The sequence below is a fragment of the Bidens hawaiensis genome, unplaced genomic scaffold, assembly GCF_021521415.1.
Source record: "Bidens hawaiensis isolate Kalapana, Puna unplaced genomic scaffold, B.hawaiensis_p1.1 tig00020440_1, whole genome shotgun sequence".
Lineage (NCBI taxonomy): Eukaryota > Viridiplantae > Streptophyta > Magnoliopsida > Asterales > Asteraceae > Bidens > Bidens hawaiensis.
This window is the reverse complement of record NW_027493121.1, coordinates 360,009-367,113: the sequence shown is the minus strand read 5'-3', so window position 1 is coordinate 367,113 and position 7,105 is coordinate 360,009.

The window sequence follows — 7,105 nt, the reverse complement described above, 5'->3', positions numbered from 1 at the left end:
TGTTTTCCTAGCTTATCATACCCTCTATTTATACATAAAAGACAATAACATGGAGTTATGAATAATAAAGACTATTAACTAATAATCCCTAAAAATCCGCCATTGCCTTCAATATAATCGTAACTGCCACTTTGACCACGTGCTCCATCACTCAGGCTGCGAAATAGGGGGTAGACCTAGTCTTGGAGCCGTTACACATGATAAATATCAGCCTTCATATAAGAAACAATCGTTAATAGCACCAAATACCGAGGATCCATGATCCTGACATAGCTCTGGAACTCTTCAGATAATTGATCCAGACACGTCAATATCTTCTTGACTACAAGTTATTGGATAGACTGAGTCTTCTAACCGTTATACCTGCTAAATATAAGACTACACATGAGAACAACCGTTAATAAATAATAAGTACTGTGGATCCTTGATCCTGACAGGATCTGGAACACACTCTAAGGATAACTGATCCACAACATATGCCAGGATAACATATCCACAGTGTCAAATTTCTGTGCACTAACAATTGCCCCTAAAATGGCGGTTGTGATAAGATCACAGCTGTCATTTTGCCTTTGAATTCAAACTTCCTGCAAAAACATATGAGATTTGACAAGCTGGATATAATTGTCACATATCAATGGAGTTTCCATGGGAATTTCCCTTCCAGCTGTATAACCTTCTCCCTTTAAATCATGAACAACTAGTAACACCTGATTAACCCGTGTGGATGGTCCATCTTTCGTATGGTGAAATCCGGGCTAAGGATTTTTGGATAAGTCCAGGTGACTTATTTTTAATAACAATCTAAAACTTTTGACTATTTGCTTGTTACTTGTTATTTTGAAAGTTTGATTGATATAGATTTATACTTGTTGAAAGTTTTGAGAAATATTCTTTAGTAAAAAGTTTTTAGGATAAAATATCCTTGCAAAAATAAACTAGGATTTTAAATCCTTATAAAAATAGATTTGAGAATAATGAATCCTTATATCTATAAGGATATAAACTGAAATCAAATAAGTGTAAACCGATAAACAGAAATCATACCGTAAGGTCTGGTTAGACCTAAGTTACCATAAGTATTGATCCTTTTGAAATCATTATATAACTGAATTAAAGGATTTTGAATCCATAAGTATTGATCCTTCGGTGATCCTCAGAATCTAATTTATGATACCTGATGCAAATAACTTATGATATTATCTGGGATTAAACCTAAGAAACCGGGGACAAGCCCATAAAATAAACTGGGGACAAGCCCGTGTAATCTGGGGACAAGCCCGTGAACTGGTGTTAAACTGGGGACAAGCCCAAGGATACGGATGTCAACTGGGGACTCAACCAAACCGGGATTTAGCTCAAACGTGAGATAACGTGAAAACGTTATAAACCTTAGCTAACATGAAAATGTTAGAAACCTTTATCATGAGATAACGTGAAAACTTTATAAACCGGTGGTATGGTACGTCTACCATAAATCGTAGGATCCTCCATATAGCCGAAAGCAACGAAATTGTCAGCCACTAAACGTGTACTGGTCCCGCTGCCCCGGACTATACGTTGGATAACGTGCGCTCCAGGCGAGAGTGTAGAAACTCTAATTTATAAGAAAGGTGAAAACCTTTAAACCTTGGAGGGTATGACCATCGGGGGTCATACCCAATCGCGGGCTAGGCCATGGAAAATAGCGATATACGTTAAGCGTGAGGGAGAGGTGGCCAATCTCTTAGACATTGAACCTCTTATTGAAACCTGCATTGTTACTTAAAACTTGGAAGAGACAAATCGTTAAGAATACATTATCCTTAAAATAATAAGAAATTGAAAAGAATAAGTAATCAGATAGATATTACTAATTTTGGGATCCCTGACCCTTTAAAAATACTTGATCCTCAGAGGATACTTGATCCTGATCAGAAAAAGTATTTCTTGAGGTGGATAGCATTCCATGCTCTTGGTAACCTGTTGCCTTCCATAGTGAGCAAATGATATGCCCCCTTTCCTGCCTCCGACTCGATCAGATAAGGACCTTCCTATTTGGGTGCTAACTTCCCATCAGCCGGATTGGTTGTGTTTTGGAAGGCTTTCCTTAAAACTAAATATCCTTCTTGAAATCTTCTGATCCTGATATTCTTGTTGTATGCCCCAGCTACCCTTTGTTAATAAGCTGCCATTCTGATTTTGGCTAAGTCTCTGAGTTCTTCCACAGTATCCAAGTCTTCGAGAAGGATTTCTCTATTGGCCTAAGGATCACGGATGCTTGTCCTAGCTATTGGAACCACCATTTCTATTGGGATAACTGCTTCTGACCCAAACACTAATGAGAAGGGTGTTTGGCCTGTTGCAATTTTTGGTGTCGTCCTATCGGCCCAAAGTACATATGGTAACTCTTCGGCCCATTTTCCTTTCTTGGATCCTAGCTTCTTTTTCAAGTTGTTGATGATTATCTTGTTTCTTGACTCTGCTTGACCATTATATTAGGATGCACTGGAGTAGAGGTAATCATCTTGATGCCCCAACTGTCACAAAAGTTAGTGGTTCTTTTCCCGATAAACTCGGAACCATTGTCACAAACAATTTCAGAAGGGATACCAAATCTAGTTATAATATTTCGTTTAATAAAGGATATAACTTCCCTTTCTCGGACTTGCACGAATGCTTCTGCTTCAATCCATTTGGATAAGTAGTATGTCATGGCAAACATAAAGATCTTTCCACCTGGAGCCTTTGGAAGCTTACCAACAATGTCCATTCCCCGCTTCATGAAAGGCCATGAAGAGGATATAGGATACATTGGTTCTGCTGGCTGGTGAAGGATGTTTGCATGCCTTTGACAGGCATCACACTTTTTTGAGTACTCCATTGCATCCTTCTTCATCGTCGGCCAGAAGTACCCAGTCCTAAGTATCCTGGAGAATAATGCTCTTCCCCCCTGTGTGGTTGCCGCAATCACCTTCATGAAAGTCCTTGAGTACCTCTTGGACTTCAGGATCCTCTATGCACCTCAAGTATGAACCTGTAAGAGATTTTCTGTATAACATATCATCTAATAAAATATATTGTGATACCTTGAGTTTGAAAGATTTGGGATTCTCCGTGGCTGGAATTTCTCCATCTTGGATGTATTTTTGATTGGGAGGATCCAAGATCCATGGCTGGCTGAGGATAATGGATCCAAAAGTACAATCTCTTTGTCACTTGTTATCTCCCCAACTTCTTGCTCTCCTATTGCTGGAGAGAGTATGTGGATAGATGGGATCTTTGTATCTTCTGGAATTTTCAAGGACGAGTCTAAATTTGCTAAGGCATCCGCCCCCGCATTTTCCTCTCTTGGTACCTGAATAATACTAAACAACTCGAAGGATTTTTCTAATTCCTTCACAACTTCTAAATATTTGATCATGTTCTCACCTTTCACGGCATAAGAACCGTTAAAGTGGTTAGTTATAAGTAAAGAATCCATATAAACATGAAGATACCTAATTTTCATGTTTTTTGCTAAAAGTAAACCTGCAACGAGTGCTTCATACTCTACCTCATTGTTGGTGGCTTGAAATGCGCATGCAATGGACTGGGGTATTATGTCCCCCTGTGGCGATTTCAGTAGTATGCCCAATCCCGTTCCTCTTACATTGGATGCTCCATCTGTGAAGAGGATCCAAGGATCCTTGGCTTCTTCTAGTTGTTGGACTTCTAAATCAGCCTCCTTTTGCATGTCACTGCTGAAATCAGCCACAAAGTCCGCTAGTGCCTGTGATTTGATAGCTGTTCTAGGCTCATACTGAATGTCATATGCACTCAGCTTCACAGCCCACTTGGCCATCCTTCCTGACAATTCCGGTTTTCTAAGCACATTCTTAATAGGATAATTAGTTCTCAAAATAATAGTATGCGTTTCAAAGTAATGTCTTAATTTAGTGGAAGCTATAATCAAAGCAAGGATTAATTTTTCAAGGTGAGAATATCTGGCTTCTGCATCTAATAGACTTTTACTTACATAATATACCGGGTGTTGTTCACCTTCATGATCCTTGACGAGGACGACACTTACTGCATTACCTGAAACTGCATCAGAGCTGGAGCTGAGGATAAGTAATCCTTCAAGGCTTTGAGCGCAGCCTCATGCTTTTCTGTCCATTCGAACTTCTTGTTTTTCCTAAGGATGTCATAGAAGTCTTTGCACTTCTCTGAGGATCTGGAAATGAATCTGTTGAGAGCAGCTATTCTCCCCGTCAATCTTTGGACATCCTTAACGTTCACAGGGGACTTCAAGTTGATGATGGCTTCGATTTGCTCTGGGCTTGCTTTGATTCCTCTTTTAGTCACCATGTATCCTAGGAACTTCCCAGCCTTGACACCAAAGTGGCATTTTGAAGGATTCAGCTTCATATTGTACTGATCCAGGATGTTGAAAGCTTCTTCAAGATCTTTGAGGTGATCCTCGGCTTTCTTTGACTTCACCACCATGTCATCTATGTAGACTTCCATGGTTTTGCCTAACTGATCCTTGAACATCATGTTGACTAATCTTTGATATGTTGCCCCTGCATTTCTTAGTCCGAATGGCATAGAAATATAACAATATATGCCGGTAGGAGTCATGAATGCTGTATCCTCTTGATCAGATGGTTCCATCTGAATTTGTTGAAATCCAAAGGAAGCATCCATAAAGGTGAGCATCTCATGTCCTTCCGTTGCATCCACCATGGAGTCTATATGTGGTAACGGGAAAGGATCCTTGGGACATGCTTTGTTTAAATTTATAAAATCAATACATACCCTCCACTTTCCATTCTTTTTTGAAACTACAACCACATTAGCTAACCATCGAGGATACTTAACCTCTCTGATCATACCGGCCTTAAGAAGTTTTTCAACTTCTTCTTGTATGATCACGTTCCTCTCAGGAGCGAATTTCCTACGCTTCTGATGGACGAGTTTAATAGAATGATCAAGGCCCAATTTATGAGTAATTACCTCCTTAGAAATACCTGTCATGTCTGAATGTCTAAAAGCAAACGTGGATTTTCGTCGCTTTAGGATATTATATCCTCCTCGATCTCGTCAGGAATACAGGATCCTAGGAACACCTTCATGTCTGGATCTTAGGAATCTAAAGATACTTCTTTTAGGTCCTGCTCTCGAGCTTCCAGTACATACCTAGGATTTTGCTGTAATTGCTATGCTTCGTCTGTTTAGCTGTCGGCTTCATGGATGAAGAATAATAATTCTTGGCCTCCACTTGGTCACCATCTATTCTTAATACTCCCCAAGGAGTTGATAGTTTTATGCATTGGTGGTAGGTTGAGGCCACCGCCTTCATCCCATGGAGCCAGGGCCTGCCTAAAATAACATTGCAATAAGAAAGGTTATCAACTACACAGAATTTTTTATATGAATTTAACCCTTCAATATAAATTGGTAGGTTGATGTCCCCCAATGTCTTCTTGGTTTCTCCGTTGAAACCGACTAGCGCTGATGATCTAAGGACGATCTCGAAATCTGGAATGTTCATCTTCTTAAGGACATCATGTTGGATGATGTTGACCGAGCTTCCACCGTCCACTAGGATCCTGCGTACATAGTGGTTAGCAATAAATAAAGTAATAATTAAACCATCATGGTGAGGATCCTGGATGTTTAGTTTGTCTTCCTCATCGAAGAAGATCCTTTTGTCTGTCGTTAAAGTGGTGGATACTATTAGTCGGTCTCCGTTGTCCAACTTGATCTCTTTGGCGAGCCTTTTTGCTGCTGAGAAGGAAGTTCCACATATGTCGGATCCTCCAGAGATGAAATTGACCATTCGTACATCCAGTTCATCCTGATGAGGATCCTGGATGCTCGAATCGAAGAATAGCCTTTCATCAGTTATTCGAGTAGTGGGGATGAGTGGCCTTCTTTCATCGTCCAACTTGAATTCTTCTTTAGGATAAGATGTTTGAAATATGTCATAGTCTCTGGAGACGAAGTTGATCACGTGAGCATCCGATGGTGGTGGCGTTGCTTTTTTTTGAAGATCTTCAAGATCCTGGATTTTGGATTTCTTCCTTCCCAAGAGTTCTTTGAAGTGGCCCTTGCTCAGTTGGTATCCAGTTTCCCTCCTTAAGCCAATGCACTCGTCTGTCATATGACCAAAATCTTCGTGGAAAGCACACCACTTAGACTTGTCTTTGAAGGTGGTAGTCTTCTCGTTCTTTCGGGGCCACCTTGCTTTTTCCCCTAGATCCTTGATGGCACAAATTAAGCCATGGGTATCTACGGAGAAACAATACTCGGAGATGCAGCGATAGTCTTCATCATCATCTCCTTCTTCGACTGCTCGTATGTTTTGATTGTTGAACTTGGTGTACGGCTTTAAGTTGTTGTTCCTGTATCAGGATCCTTTATTCTTGTTAGGGGATTCCTGTTTTGTTTGAGTCCCCAGACGATCTTGGATCCTCTTGTCGTATTCCAATCGTATGAACCGGAGTGCCCTGTTTCTTACTTCATCTAGAGACCTGTAAGGAGTCATCACAAGATCATCATAAAAGGGGGAGCCCCTCTGAAGTCCCATCTTGAATGCTTCAACAGCAGTAGCCATGTCAAGATTAGGGATTTCTAGAGCTTCCCTGCCGAACCTCGTAACAAAATCCCTAAGGGATTCATCACTAGGTTGGATAACTCGGTATAAATCACTAGTTAACTTCTCAAATTTCCTACTACAGGAAAATTGGCTGTTGAACAAGTTAACTAAATGTGAAAAAGAAGTAACTGAAAAGGGAGGAAGACTTAGCAGCCACTTTAAGGCGGATCTTGTGAGTGTGGTTCCGAAGCCTTTGCATAAGCAAGCTTCCTTGAGTCTCTCTGGGATAGGGTTGATTTCCATACGCTCCCTATATTGTGCAACGTGCTCTTCAGGATCGGTGGTCCCATCATAAGTCTTCATGTTGGGGGTATGGAACCGCTTCGGGATTTCAGCATCACAGATAGGTGGAGCAAATCTGGATAACTTGTGACTTCCCTCAGGTATCTCAGGGATTGGTCGTGTCACCCCGGGAACAATTGATATCATATCCTTGAGCTTCTGTAGCTCTTTGGCCATAGCTTGGTTAATACCTGCATCCTG